Source organism: Miscanthus floridulus, chromosome 12 (genome assembly GCF_019320115.1).
Source record: "Miscanthus floridulus cultivar M001 chromosome 12, ASM1932011v1, whole genome shotgun sequence".
Lineage (NCBI taxonomy): Eukaryota > Viridiplantae > Streptophyta > Magnoliopsida > Poales > Poaceae > Miscanthus > Miscanthus floridulus.
Genome location: NC_089591.1, coordinates 32,795,227 through 32,810,231, shown reverse-complemented (window position 1 = coordinate 32,810,231; position 15,005 = coordinate 32,795,227). Strand labels below are relative to the sequence as shown.

The 15,005-nt window shown below is 45.8% G+C and overlaps 1 non-coding gene across 1 annotated transcript; it reads left to right on the top strand.

Moving 5' to 3' along the window:
• Window positions 1-870: 870 nt before the first annotated feature.
• Window positions 871-979, top strand: LOC136498722 (small nucleolar RNA R71). Its single transcript, XR_010769730.1, has one exon. It is a non-coding gene; the product is annotated as a small nucleolar RNA R71 (small nucleolar RNA).
• The last annotated feature ends 14,026 nt before the right edge of the window (window positions 980-15,005 follow it).

Here is a 15,005-nt window from a genome sequence, read left to right as displayed (position 1 = left end):
TATGGGTTCCAATGGAGCAGGTAATCGCGAGGGTACCGGGATCACCTTTCTTAATGGAAAATGGGGAATCTAATAAATAAGAACCCCCAAGAACTTAAAGCATAGCCATACTTTACTGTAACAAGGTTGGCTGTCTCCATGGTTCCCTCAGGTTTGCCAGGAATTCTATCTTTTTCATAGGATGGGATAGCAGCAGCAATTTGAGCTAATTAGGTTTCTATCATCTTATTGAAACTAAGTTGATTCTTTATGGTAGAAGAAAACTCATCCAATTTAGCATTTATATTTTCCAACATCTTGTCATGAGCATTTAACTTTTTATTAATGCTATCAGTCATCCTACTTTGACTATAAACAAGATTTTTCAAGAAAGCATAACTGTTATTACCTTGATTATTCACATGAGGAGAAGAGTAATAATTGTAACCTCCCTGATTGTTGGAGCGCTAATTCCAGCCTTGATGTTGTGGATAGAACCCGATGTCGGTGTTGCCGAAGTTGAGGTCTTCTTGGGTTTCGGGGCAGGAATTGCCCGAATGTCGAACATCTCCACAGACTTCACAGGTCATGTGGGAATCCATGGCTTTGAGTGTCTCTCGGGCACTCACCTTGTCATAATGTTCTACTCATTTCACAAGCAGGACCATCTTAGCTACAAGCATGTCAATTTCTTTAATTGAATGCATACCTCGTTTATGGGGTTGAAGTCGATCATCGCTCCATCCTTGGCTAGAAACCATCTTCTCGATCAGCGTCTTTGCATCTGCAATACTTAGCGAAAAGAATGCTCCACCAGCAGCAGCATCTAAATGGCTCCTATCTAACGGCACTAATTCATGGTAGAAGGTTTGGATCAAAAGCCAGTCTTCCATGCCATGGTGTGGGCATGCAGAGATTTACTCTTGCATTTGTTCCCAAGCTTCGGGAATTGACTCATCTGCTAGTTGTTGAAAACTAAAGATTTTATTGCGTAGAGCATTAGTCTTCCCCATGGGGAAAAACTTGACTAGGAAAGCATTGGAACACTTGTCCTAGGTATCTACAGCATTGCGGTTAGAGTAAAACCATTGCTTAGACTTTCCTAACAAAGAGAAGGGAAAAAGGCGAAGACCTATAGCCTCTTGGCTCACTCCTTTAATGGTGAAGGTGCTACAAATCTCCACGAAATGTTGGAGGTGAGCATTTGCATTCTCGTGGGCTTTCCCACAAAACGGACTAGCTTGAACCATCATAATTAACGCTGGCTCAAGCTCAAAGTTAGCGTCCCCATTGATAACATTGGGTTTGGTGGCTACATTAGCAGCCGAGGGTGCAGAAAAATCAAGAATGGTTTTGTCACCCATGGTCATGGAGGGTAGTGTAGGATTTGAGGAAAAAGGATAAACTACTTAGGATAACTAAAAACATAGCTAGCAGGTCTAGCAATATAAATCTGAGGCCAGTTGCCTTCCCAGGCAACGGCGCCAGAAATGCTTGTTGATATTTCTTAATGATTATTGGAGGATTCCACAAGTGCATAGAACTATCACGTAGCACTTCGCTCAGTGAGTACTGAGTGTCGATTTAATATTTTTCCCATAGAAAGGCAGAAGGCTAGAATTTATATTTAGCTAAGAAATGCTAAGGTAAAGCCCAAGTTAATCCTAGGTAGGTGAACTATATTGAAGGGTGAATGTGAACTACCTAAACTAACTACTAATGACAATCTAACCTAGAGATAGCTAGGTGGGAGAGCGAGCAATTTATCTTTCTAGTAACTAAGGTAAACAAATAACTAGGAGAAATGTGATAGTACTTCGGGGCACAGCCCACCTACCTATGATTTAAGAACTAGACCTATCGTGGTGGAATACAGAGGATGGACAAGGCTCTCACCACCTGCCACCTACCACAATTTATCCAGAGGCCTAGCCGTATCCATAGGTAATCTATAGCCTAAGCACCACGCTTAATCTACAGGCTTACTACTTTGATCCGAGCTCTGATGAAATGAGATCAAAGCACCCAAACCATACGATGGAACCAGTACTAACGAATAGCTACTAATTACAAGATAACCTATGCTATTATTGCCAAACAACAAGAACCTAAGCTCACTAATGATGAACACTAATGACTAAGTACTTAAAGTAAAGCAAAGCAATAATACAAGAATAAAGTACTCAAAATAAATACTGAATAAAGTAAATGCTGAAATGAAAGAATTACAAATGAGCTATACCAGACCCAAAAGACTCCTTTAGACTCTGAGAGCAGCTCTGCTCTTGCTCTACTCACTACTAGACTACTACTCTATAGCTAAGCTAAGCTAAGCTAGAAAGAGAAGAGAAGCTTGGAGAGCTTGGAAATGAATGGGGCACTTCTTCACCAAGATCCACACCCTCTATTTATAGTGTAGAGAGGCATGGGGGTACTTGTAGGCAGCAGGAAGGTTAGTGGAGGTAGGGGGACACCGAGCGGCGGCATAGGGGCACCGGCCGGCCCTTGGATGCACTGCCTCTGCATCCAACAGTGCTGGCTAGCTCCCAATGGCGGTTTTGAAGCCAGCACATCCCAAAACTTGGCCGCTAAGATGGTTCCAAGGTCGGTTGGAGCCTCCAAGTGTATGACGGTGGGCCGGTGGATCCATGTCAACTCCACCTCATCCATCAGTGCAAACCAACTTTAATCAACGCTTGTCATTGCTTTTGGAGTAGCTCCCATGGATCACTAATAAGGCAAAGTGCCAAGGTGGCACTTGGCGGGGCCGAGCGGTGCCCAAGTGGCGCTGGGTGGTGCTGCCCTATGGGCCCAAGTGGCCCTGCCACGTCCACTTGCTCCATATGTCCATATTTGTCACCATTTTGGCCAAATTTTGGTATATTTCCTGCATACAAATAATTCTACAAGCACAAGTGGAACTAGGTGAATTATAAACAAAATTCTATACATGTGATGAAGATTTACCTCACTTTGCCATGCTTTTGGGTGGAATATTGATGGTCAAAATGGGTGTTAGTGACCGTCAACAGATGTTAGCACTCGTTAGGTCCTAGTGCAAATGCATGGAGTCAATTCACCTAGTGGCACTTAGATAACCATATTAACCATGAGATCATCTCTCTTAATAGTATGGCTATCTATATCCTAAACCCAGTCACACTCTCTATAGTGTCTTGTCCGGCAAAACAAAATGTCCCTATGATTTATACCTTTGCCTTGAGCCTATTTTATTTTTCTCTTTCTTTTTTTCAAGTTGGAGCAGTGGTGGATCTAGGAATTACGCATGACTAGGGCCTTCATCTAACGGTAAAACTACCCATTAACGTCATGCATAAAAATAACAAATAAAGGTAAATTTTCTTATAGATATGAGGCTTGAACTAAAACTATCCATGAATCTATTTTTAATTTCCAACCCAATTGAATAGAAGAATTGGTAGTCTACGAGAACAAGACTCTAGTCTATAGCTACTGAGCTACAAATGGATTAGAAAAAATACTTGGACTGAGGGAGCCAGAGAGGCCTCGACACAGACTCACAGAGAGTAGAGACTAGAGGGGAGATGTGGTCATGAGGCCATCGACCATCGGCCCATTGCAACCATGCCTGGCTAGTCTAGCTATTGGTCCACAAGTCACAAAAATCCGAGGGGCCAAGGGGGTGGCGGCAATTGCTAGTGTAAGTGCATCTAGCCCTTTAGTGGGTTTTGGTGAATTGAATGACAACACTATTAAAGGTCTAACAAGTTTGCTAAGTGTTGAACAGGAAATTGAGTTTATTGCATAACACTTGTGAATTATGAAATAAGAAGTGTATATAGGTTCAACAGGACGACAAACTTGATGATATTCCACATAGTGTTGAAATGAAGGCCAAATTATATATCATTGCATTGGAAGATTATGGAAATAATCTAGTTCAAGCAAAAGACAATAATGCAAATAGAATCAATGAAATGGCTCTTATGTTGTGGGATATCATAGCATCATGTGAAAGCAAGCATATTTAGCAAATGGCAAATAAGACATGAGTTGATGATTTTGGATTGGTCTCTATAATGGCTTCCTTTGCATGAACAAGAAGAGTTGGATAGTGGACTAGTTTTGATCAAAGATTAAAGAATGAGTCAAGAATGCACAAGTGAAGAAATACCAAGCAAAGGTTGAATGATAAAGGACACAACTCATATTAGATATAAGTGGGTCTCTATGTTGGTTTGATTGTACAGATATAGATTTGGAAAATCACTTTGCATTGATTTGATCAAGCTAGACGTATGAAGATAGATATTGAAGTGAGTGTTAGGAGTGTCAAGCCAAAATAAAGAGGACATAAGGAATCGTGAATTGGCTTCACCACATTGATATTGATTCATATATCTCAATCTATGTGAATCCAACGGAAGCTTGATTGATCTCAATATTCATATCTAGAAGATATTCAAGCAAGGATCATAATATTAAAGAAATAGTTTTTCAATGGATGTTTAATATGATGTGGCTTGAGTATGGCTCAATAGGGTGAAGATAGTAAGGAAAGGGCTTCGAGGGACTGAGCGAAGGTGAAGGGCAAGCGATGGCTTGAGGACCGAGGTACCTTGGCTAAGGTGAAGAATAGAGTACTTGCATTGAGTCGAGGAACTAAACAGGCTATGAGGAGTCATATTGTGTTGAGGATCAAATCATTAGTGGAAGTGACTTGAAGCCATGGATTGAGCTCACAAGTGTTGAAATGGTTCAAGTCACATGCCCAAGGTATAATGTGAATGAGGACAATACATTTGATGTGGAGCCCCCAATTATAAAAGGATGCGGTGACCAACTCAAAGGTGTTTAATTCCTCGATATTTTGAATTTGAGTTTAGGAAAAGTCATACTATAAAGGAGGATACAATGCACAAGCTTTAATGTGCAATCAAGTGTTGGCGGCCACTAACGACAACATTCAACCGCCAATTATTATCCAAAACAAGAGAAATAAACAATCTTTTGACACATATGCCTTTATTATTGACATAGCTCCACTTGTATTGGAGAAAACATGTTTTGTAGGACACACATTCGAATACAAGTGAAAAATAAACAAAACCAAGCAAAAGGCACAAAGCAGAAAGCGTAATACAGAAATGCACAAAAGAAATACATAAACAAGCCCACCTACGCAACTTAACTGGGCGGAACACTGGCGTAGGAGGGTCCAAGCTGAGCCACCAGCCCTCCTGGCAAAGGCAGTGGCCAAGCAAGCCAGACAGGGTGTGGCCGCACCCTAGGTGCGCTCGCACCCCAGGTGGCTCAGTCCAGGCCTAGCCTTCGTAGGCAGTTGCATGGCAGCATGCTTGGATGGTTCCCGGGTGTTTCCTAATTTATCTACACCAAACCGACCAAGCTTCACTATATAAGAAGAAGAGGGGTTCATACTCAACACACAACATCATTTGGAGCCAAGCACCTCACCTCTCTCTACTTGTACTCTTTAGCTTTTAGTAGTAGTTTGTGAGCAAGGCAAGAGCTACTTGGAGAGCTTGTCTCCTTGGAAGAAGAGTGACATCTTGGTATGAAAAATACTATGAAGAGTTCTTCCAAAGTCTTGCTCTCTTATCATTTATATAGTTGTGCTACAGAACTAGAGTATAGTTGTCTTGTTATAATCATGATTTATAAACTAGCATATAGTTTCTATGTCATGATGTTAACATGTTCATATTTATGCTTAATTATTCATATGATTTGTATGAGTAGAAGTAGAGCTAGGGTTGAGGTGACAGTTCATCGTTCCTTCGGGTTTGCCCATATTCTTGCTTGTCGATCCATAGGGTCAGAGTCCCGGGAGGATATGGGTAGTTTCTTTGTATATGGGCGTGGTGCTCGGGTGCACGAGAACCTTCGGATATGATGGTGCCCCACGGTTGAGGGGTAGGCGACAGGTGGTGACAGCCCTGTCTGTCCCTTATAATCCCCCATGTTCGGGTATTGTGTAGGAGTTTTAAAGTCTCTATGGCTTGCTGGCAGACTAGTGCTCAGGGATCTCCCCGTCCATCTCAAACTTAGTTCTAGGTCTAATCATATAACTTGTATGATCATTAATTGTTCTTTGCATGGCTATATTTGACCATGGCGGCTCCACGTAGGAAAATTCTTTTATTCTTTGTTTTTCCTTTTATCCTTAAGGTTGGCCCAGATGTGTGTCCACTATCCTTGAAATACTATTTTTACCCCTATCATGAACTATTGGTTTACTAATGCAAGTATGTAATCTTATTTATGCTCATGCTAGACTCTTATACCTTGCCCTCCTTTGGGAAAATATAAATAACGATAACCTAAATACTTCCGGGTAAAATGCTACAATGATAGATCCGTGTGCTTGCAGATATTTCTGTAATCGTTAAGAACTATCGTAGTTGGTGTTTCTTGGCGGCGTCCCTAAGATTAACTCAATCTTAGTAATGGTGTTAAGAAATACCAATAGGCCTTTCTGGTGCCATTGCTAGTGATGGACTTGAAACCTCCTCACTTGGTGGTTGTGCTAAGAAATGCTAACAAGCATTACTGGTGTCGTTGCCGGAGATGGCATAGGTTAAAGAATCTAGTAGGACATGATCATGAGCACATGCATGTAAAGGTAGCCATAGTTTATGTAGGCTAATTTTGCTTGTTTTCTTCCTGTTGTGGATAAAGAATCTAGTGGTTTTGATCTGTCGAACAACCACACCAGTAATCCAGAGGCACTCCTAAGGAAGAGTCGGTCCCATACCGCTTCTTCTTCTCCTACTCCATCAGCAGTTTAACCAGTAACCCCATACCATCCGCTACTACCAAAATGGCCAAGACACTCTGCGACTACTCCACCCCCGCTGTTGCTAACATGTTTATTGGGCCCGCTGTCAACACGGGTACTGAAAACTTTGAGCTACGCACTGGCCTGATCATGATGGAACAGGCAAACCAATTCTCTGGTTTGCCAAGCGAGGATGCAAGTGCACACTTGCAACACTTCCTAGAGCTATGCGACACCATAGTCATCAAAGACGTCACACAAGCTAGCATCAGACTCCATCGGTTTACCTTCTCCCTTGTAGGAAAGGCGAAATAGTGGTTCTACAAAGAGAAGGAAGCTATCAATACGTTGGACAAATATTCTGTGGTGTTCCTCATGAATTTTTTCCCCATGGGCAAAACCAATGCCCTGAGGGGGAAATTTCAAACTTCCAGCTAACTTCACTGGAATCCATCCCCGAGGCATGGGAGAGTGTGGGGGGTATGACCCCAGATACCCATGGTAGACTACATGGGCTGCACTCCCAGGGGCGGTCTAGCCCACAAGACGAAGCCTTGCGGAGCATGGAGCTGCTCGATGTGCCCTGCAAGACACTGAGAAGATATCCTGAAGATACTACGAGATCTATTAGGATATGTTTGATCCCATGATTCATGTAATCTGTTATTACTTTCTGGTTATCTCCTAGATCTAACCAACTTGTAACCCTGCCCCCTAGACTATATAAGGCAGGCAGGGACCACCTCAAAACACATGCAATATCATATGATCGCCAATACAAACCAACAGACCATAAGAGTATGGTATTACATCATGCTGACGGCCCAAACCTGTCTAACTCTTGTGTCTCTATTTTCTTCTTGTTTTTTATTATGTGCACCTCTACGACAAATCTACCATCGAGGGATACCCCTTGGTGGACTGCTGAGCATCTTTTATCGACAGTTGGCGCGCTAGGTAGGGGTGTGCGTGTTGTTTCTATGATGAACAAGATGGTATGTTTTGTAGGCTCTTTGTCCTCTCCAAAGCCTGGCCAGATCTTTATGGTCGGATCGATCTCCTAGATCATCAATGCTGACGCAGATAGAGAGATCATCGATCCAGTGTAGATCGATTCTGCGCCAACCACACCAACATCTGCAACAATAGATCTGATCTCAGAATCGCTTCTGAGGTCATCTTCACCAACAACTCACCGCCTGCTCCCCCACTATCCAAGAAAGTAGATCAACAATGATGATCTGATCGCTTCCAACGATCAGATTGGCCAGAAGCTCGCCGATTGCCTCTCCATCATGGAATTGGCTCTGACCACTCTGGTTCAGCATCGACCACCCTCCAATTCGAATCTATTGGAGGCTGATCAGGAAACTCTAGGGGTTATAGCCCTACCCTTTGGTCTCACCAGCATCACCGCCTCCTACGAGGATGCCCTAAGGGGTAAATTCACTAACCAGGTGGGAGACATCTATCCTCTCGCCGACCCAATCGTAGACCAGCTCTCGCCGACTATCAATATGCTACAAATTGGTCGACACCCCAAAGCATCCCTCCACACCATCTTGGAGGAAAACTCAGACTCTGAGTCCTAGGGCTCCACGGAGACTGTCGCTGAAACCACCGTCGTCCAACCTCCTTTCCCACCCTTCTAAGGAGGTGGGATTTTTAATGTCAGCGTCGAAGCCCTCCATGGGATGGATAAACTGACGAGGACTATGCTACTCGTGTCAATAGAAATGCCAACCATGCGCAGCGCCAAGCAAATGAGGTTGCCATTGTGCTAGCTGAGGCTACTCGCAACAAAGAACAGCTCAACTCGTAAGGGAGGCCACACCCACTCCATCGCAACCTCGATGATGAATTCATCCATGTCGATGGCCATGATGTCTACAAGACTCCAAGCACCAAGTTGGCCATGGCCGCTAATGAGCTCACTCGGCTTGAGCAAATGCCAGAAGTAGCCAAGGTCACCGCCATGCTTAAAGGGGCGCACTGCTAGGTCAATGAGATCTGCCAGGTTTAGAGACCTTCCTACTCGACAAGCACGATTCACTGATCCACCACGCCAAGATCCAATCGCCGCCTTAGCAGAAGTTGTTTCACCGACCAACAGCATGCTGATGGACAACCCCTCTATGGGGGGAGCTAGGGGGAACTGCATCAACTACCCTCGCCAACACGGCCAAGAAGTGGATCAAGATGTTTGAGCACACATCAACAACCTCTGAGATGCACGATGTCACATTGATGGGTGTTGTTTCTCTCAGCATGAAGAGGAAGTACGCTGGCGTCAAGAATTCAAGCAAGAGTTCGGCAATCCGGACATTGCCCTCCAGCCACTTAATGCCGGCAATACCACCGATCATGATGGTGATGATCCCGAAGGGCCTCGAGCATTCACCAGAGAACTCTGAACACTCCAGTGGCCCTATGGTTTCAAAATCACCGAGGTCGAGCCCTATGAGGGGCGTATGAACCCCACATAGTGGCTACAAGCTTATGCCACCGCTGTGCGCGTCGCCGGGGAGATACCAGTGTCATGGCAAACTATCTTCCCGTCATGCTCACGCCAACCACAATGAACTAGCTCATGAGCCTCACCTCGGATTCCATCAAATCTTGGGACCAGCTGAAGAAGGTCTTCACTGACAACTACATGCCTATGTGTACTTGGAAGTGCCAAGCACAATCTGAATCGCATCGACCAAAAACCGTCTGAGCTCCTCTGTAGCTACATCAGGCATTTTTCTGAGATGAGGAATTTTATTCCCAACATCACAGAAGTGGAAGTCATCACCGCCTTCGTCCGAGGACTCCATCACAGCGACCTCCACTCCAAATTCAATCATAAGCTACCTGAAAGGATCAAGATGCCCAAGAGGGGGGTGAATTGGGCTAATTCTAAATTTTCTTGCAATAATCAAATCCTTCGGTTAGCCCAATTAACCCCTTGTGCCTAGAAAAGTGTTTCTATTAAACTAACGCACAACGAACTTGCAGCCTATGTTCCAAACTTACTCTAGCATGGCAATTCTATGAATGTAAAGACAAGTATTGAATTGCTCAAAGTAAATGCTCAAAGTAATTAGAGAGAGAGGAACGCGGCGATATTTTGCTGAGGTATCAGAGAGTCGCCACTCCCCACTAGTCCTCGTTGGAGCACCCACGCAAGGGTGTAGCTCTCCCTTGATCCGCGTAAGGATCAAGTGCTCTCTATGGGTTGATTCTTCGACACTCCATCATGGCGAATCACCCAAAGCCGCTCACAACTAGAGTTGGGTCACCCACAAGCTCCGCCGGGTGATCACCAAGCTCCCAATCACCACCAAGCCATCTAGGCGATGGCGATCACCAAGAGTAACAAGCATGAACTCTCACTTGACCACGCGAAGCCTAATGAGAAGATGGATGCACACTTTGCTACTCTTGATTCACTAATGAGGCTACTCTCTTGGATTCTTAAATCTCAATCGCCTCACTAGGACCTTGCTCTTCTTGGCACTCACAAACGTGTTTCTCAGCTATTGGAATGAGCTAAAGTGACTCCACACATGAGTGGAGCTTCTATTTATAAGGCAACCTAAAAAACGAACCGTTATGAGCTTCTGTAGGGTGACCGGACGCTCTGGTCATATTGACCGGACGCTCCGGTCAGTTCAACCCGCAAACCAATGATAAAGTGTTGACCGGACGCTGGCAGGGTCTGATCACCACTGACCAGATGTGTCCGGTCACATTAAACCCTCACTGGATGCTTACTGTACTCGACCGGACGCTGAACCCCCAGGGTCCGGTCAGCACTGACCGGACGCGTCCGGTCGTAGATTCCCTTCTCTGGAACCTTACTGGAGTCGACCGGACGCTGGACTTCAGCGTCTGGTCACTTGACCTCTCCAACGTCCGGTCGCACCGAACGCAATCTGCTTGATCAAATGAACTGACCAAACCCTGTGGCCAGCATCCGGTCGCACCGGAGCCAGCGTCCGATCAGCATTTGACCCTCCATTCACTTCCAACTCTCGATCATATGTGAATGAAGTTTGCTCCAAAGGATCTTATGCATATTGAGGAGCTACCTAGAGCTAGTTTTAACAAGTGTGCACCACACCTAACTCACTAGACTCACCTAGGTCAAGCTACCCATCCATACCCCCCTTAATAGTATGACCAAAGGAAAAAACAAAGTCCTAAACTACTCTAAGTGTCTCTCCAACTCCAATCGACACTTAGAACTAGTTATCCTCAACCTTGTCGTCCATCCTTTGAAAACCGAAACAATTTCCATCATAGGGGCATGACCACCTCAATTGCCCAATCGATCTCCATTACCATGACCTAACTTAATTGCCTCTGCAAAACACACGTTAGTCATAGTAATCTTGTATTGACATTAATCACTGAAATCCAACTAGGGGCCTAGATGCTTTCAATCTCCCCCTTTTTGGTGATTGATGACAATACCACCTCGAGTATGTGAAAGAGTGAGGTTTTTGACGGGCTTGGTTCATATAAGCTTTTGTTAATAAGAACAAAAGAGTTAAGCGAGCTTATATAACCCAAGCCAACACAATGTACACAAAGGATATGAATTAAGCAAGAGTACAAGTAGTAAAGCTCATTTGCATCAGAGTATAAATGCGGAAGCAAAGGCAAATGAGCATAACACAAGTGATATGACATATAAAGGAATTCAAAGGAGAGAGCACACATATCATATATCACAATCACGTAGATAACACTATCACATAGATATAATAGTATGCATGAAGGTAAACACACGAATGCATAAACGTAATAGTGTATCACACAAATAAGACTCCAAATATATATAATAGACTAATAACTAACTAAGACTCCCCCTAAACGTCGCTCCCCCTAAGTCTACATACTTGAACCCTCTCCCCTTTGGTGTCAAACACCAAAACCTAAGGGTCGGTCGGTGGGGCTGCAGCGGATGAGCCAGGCGCTAGGTACGAGGGGCAAGCTAAAACTAGGTGCCATCATCATCTGACCCTGAGCTCTATACTGACTGACCCTCTGTGGCAAGAAGCATCGCTAAAGCAGTCTGGGCCTAAGCTAGGGCAAGTGCTGCCTATGATGCTGCTGGTATGTCTGTCGTAGGATCTGAAGAGGCGAAAGATGATGGGAGCCTCTGAGTAGTCATGACAACTGGAGCCACTATAGAAGGACTGGCGGCATGCATATGTAGCGGTGTAGGCATGCCTATCAACTCACTGAAAGATGCTCCAAGACTCCTGGAGACTGACGTGTTAGGCACAAATAGCGAGGATGATGGCTCCGGTGTGAAGCCCATCTAAAGTGGTGTGAAACGCGGGGCTAACACTGGTGAGGATAACCACTGGAACACCTGTACTATCAGAGAAGCAAATGGAGCTAGAGGCTATCCCTGACTTAGAAGCCCACTGGGCTGTACTGCTGGAGTTGTCGTAGTGGTGGTAGGCTGAGCAAGCTGGGGCGAAAGCTGTGGCTGTGGGGCCCCAAGTGCTGTGACTACATGCTGCATAAATCCCATAAGTTGCTGCTGCATGAGTAACTGCTGCTGATGGATCTGCTGTTGCTGCTGCTAGAGGACATACTGCTGCCGCTAGAACTTGTCCTGGCGAGCCTGAAACTATGTAAAGTTGGCAGCGGTCTCCTAAGCCTGTCATGCCTGATCCTGCTACATCCGCTCAAGAATAGCAATCAAAGCGGGGTCTGTCTGTGGTGCAGGTGGAGCTGAGCTGGAACTGCCGGCCTCTGCATCATGTCTGCGTGGAGGCATCTGAGGAATAGGCCGGTAGTCGTCATCCGAACTATCACTAGACTCTGTCACCTCCTGTTGTGCCTCAAGCTGCTCCTCCTCAGTAGCGGCTATGCCTCTGATAAACTCGTCCTTGTCGATGTTTTACCACCGATAGCCTACCACGGGGGTACCCGGGATAGTTGTTTGGGCTTTGGCGAATAGCGAAATTCGGTGGTTATGCAAAGAGACTCACGATTTATACTGGTTCAGGCCCTCGACTTGGTCGAGTAATAACCTTACGTCCAGTTTTGGCGTTAGCCTGTTTGCGTTGTATTGCTTTGAGTATCGGGTATGCGTTCTCCTCCTACAATGGGTACCCTCACCAGCCCTTTATAGTCCAGGCGCTGAGAGGCGTTGTTTGTGTCCTATTCGGATACAAGGTCAGAGTCCTAAGCTATGCTTCGAGCGCCTTTCCTTATATAGTTTGCGTTGGAGTTTCGGTTTTGCACGTTGCTTTGCTCCGTGTTCTTCTTGGCAATTGGGCTGTAGGCCTCATTACCAAGGTCTACCTCCCTATAGTATGGTCCATGGGGGGCCCGTAGGGTTCCCCATCGACAGTCCTGCTGAGTTGCTGACTCTGGAACATCTAGACGACGGCTAGGCTGAGTGGGTGCCTGTGGTGTGTTGTGCCTGATCCTCTGTGCCATGTTATAGGCTAGAAACTCTATGGTGGCACCTCTGTACTCGGCAACCATCTCTGCGGGAACTTGCACAGACTTAAGCATTAGGAATATGATCCAATGTGCATACAAAAGCTACCTACGACCCTTGAAGCCCTCAGCTATAGTATCCTCCATCTCTGATAGAAGGAGGTCCCAAATGTCGAACACAGTCTGCTGCATCAGAGCATTGAGGAGCTAGAGCTGTAGGCAAGTTAGACCCTCTCTGTATCCCAACCTAGGAAGTAGTGTCCTCCTGATGATAGCCTCTAGCACATGAGCTGTAGGAGTAAGGTCACTGGGGTTCCTCCTCGACCCCTCACCAAAGGGCTCCTTGAAGCAATGGCACACAAGATCTGTAGGGGGCACCATACCACCATGTGGGCACCTAGGAGGCTCCTGCTGTCCATAACATACCTCATGCAATCTGATAGGCTGCTCCTATAGCCTCAGTATCTCCCTAGCCCTAAAACTCATCACCCTATAGTCTCTGCCATTGAATGCAAAGTGTATGAAGTTATGATGTGGGTCAACGTAGAGCGAAGCATAGAACTGCCGAACCCAAGATGGTATATACAATCCTGTCCAGCCAATCAGATCTATCAGCCCCGGCAAATATGATAAGTAGGGGCGGATATGCTCTCCGGCTGCTGCCACAATAGCCTCAATACTGCAGACTCTCTGAGATCTGAACACTGCCCCACTGTTGAGATAAGCATTGTAGAAATCCTACTGTAGTGGCATGTAGAAACCCTCTACTGCTCTCTCATCCCTCCTTGGAGGAAACCACACCTCAAACTCTACAAACCTCAGCTGCTAAACCTACTTGGCCGTGGCGGCCCTCAAGTCAAGATGTACCACTGGAGGCGGACCCTGTGGTCTAGGCGGTGGGCGTGAACCCCTGTGCTGTGTAGTTGGCCTTGGTGGAACTGTAACACTGGTACAACCAGAGCGGCGTAGCTGGGGTGCCTGCTCGATCTCCTTGGCCTGCTGGCCCTCCTGAGTCTCCTAAGCTGGCTGAGGCTCTACTGGTGGGGGCTATTGCTGTGGCTCCTACTGGGACTCCCCCTAAGGTTGAGGCTCCTCAATAGCCAGACGACATCCTGCCATCATGATAGTCCTAGGTGGACCACCATGAAGATGCTCAACCTCCTCAACTACAGCCCTCTAAGCTGGTGTAAGCTGCTAATCTACAATGACCACACCACTGCAAGCACCTCCTCTCTTGGCACGCTCTGCGGTCTCAGCAACTGCTGCTGCTCTCGCTGTCTCTGTGTCGGGGTACTTGCGCTTCTTAGATGTAATCTGCTTCGTCGCCTTGCCTTTAGGTCCTACAGGCTGGCAAGGCGGGGGCCTCCGATCATCATCTCCTGGACCACCACCAACATTCTTGGTGCGAGCCATCTGATCTGACAAGAGAAAAACTACCGCTGACAAGATCAACTATCCACTGACACTCTCGAGGCTTGGCCTCGATCCATACTCGCGAGCTTGGCTCTGAGTTAACTGACAACTACACCTATCACCTCAACGACACCGACTCGCTGCGCGATGGAATAGATGGATATACGAGTAAATACGATATATCTAAAAGATACGAAACCCTATGAGAGCAAGCAATGTAGGTACGAAATTGAAGCGACTGGCTTGCTACCTGATGAACCAATAATTCGAAGAAAAAGAAGAGAAGCATCACATGGGGGATCACCAGGACTGCTAGGGTTAGGGTTGAGCGATGAATTGATGGCCCTGGTTGCAATTTAGGTCAAATCATTGAAAGCGA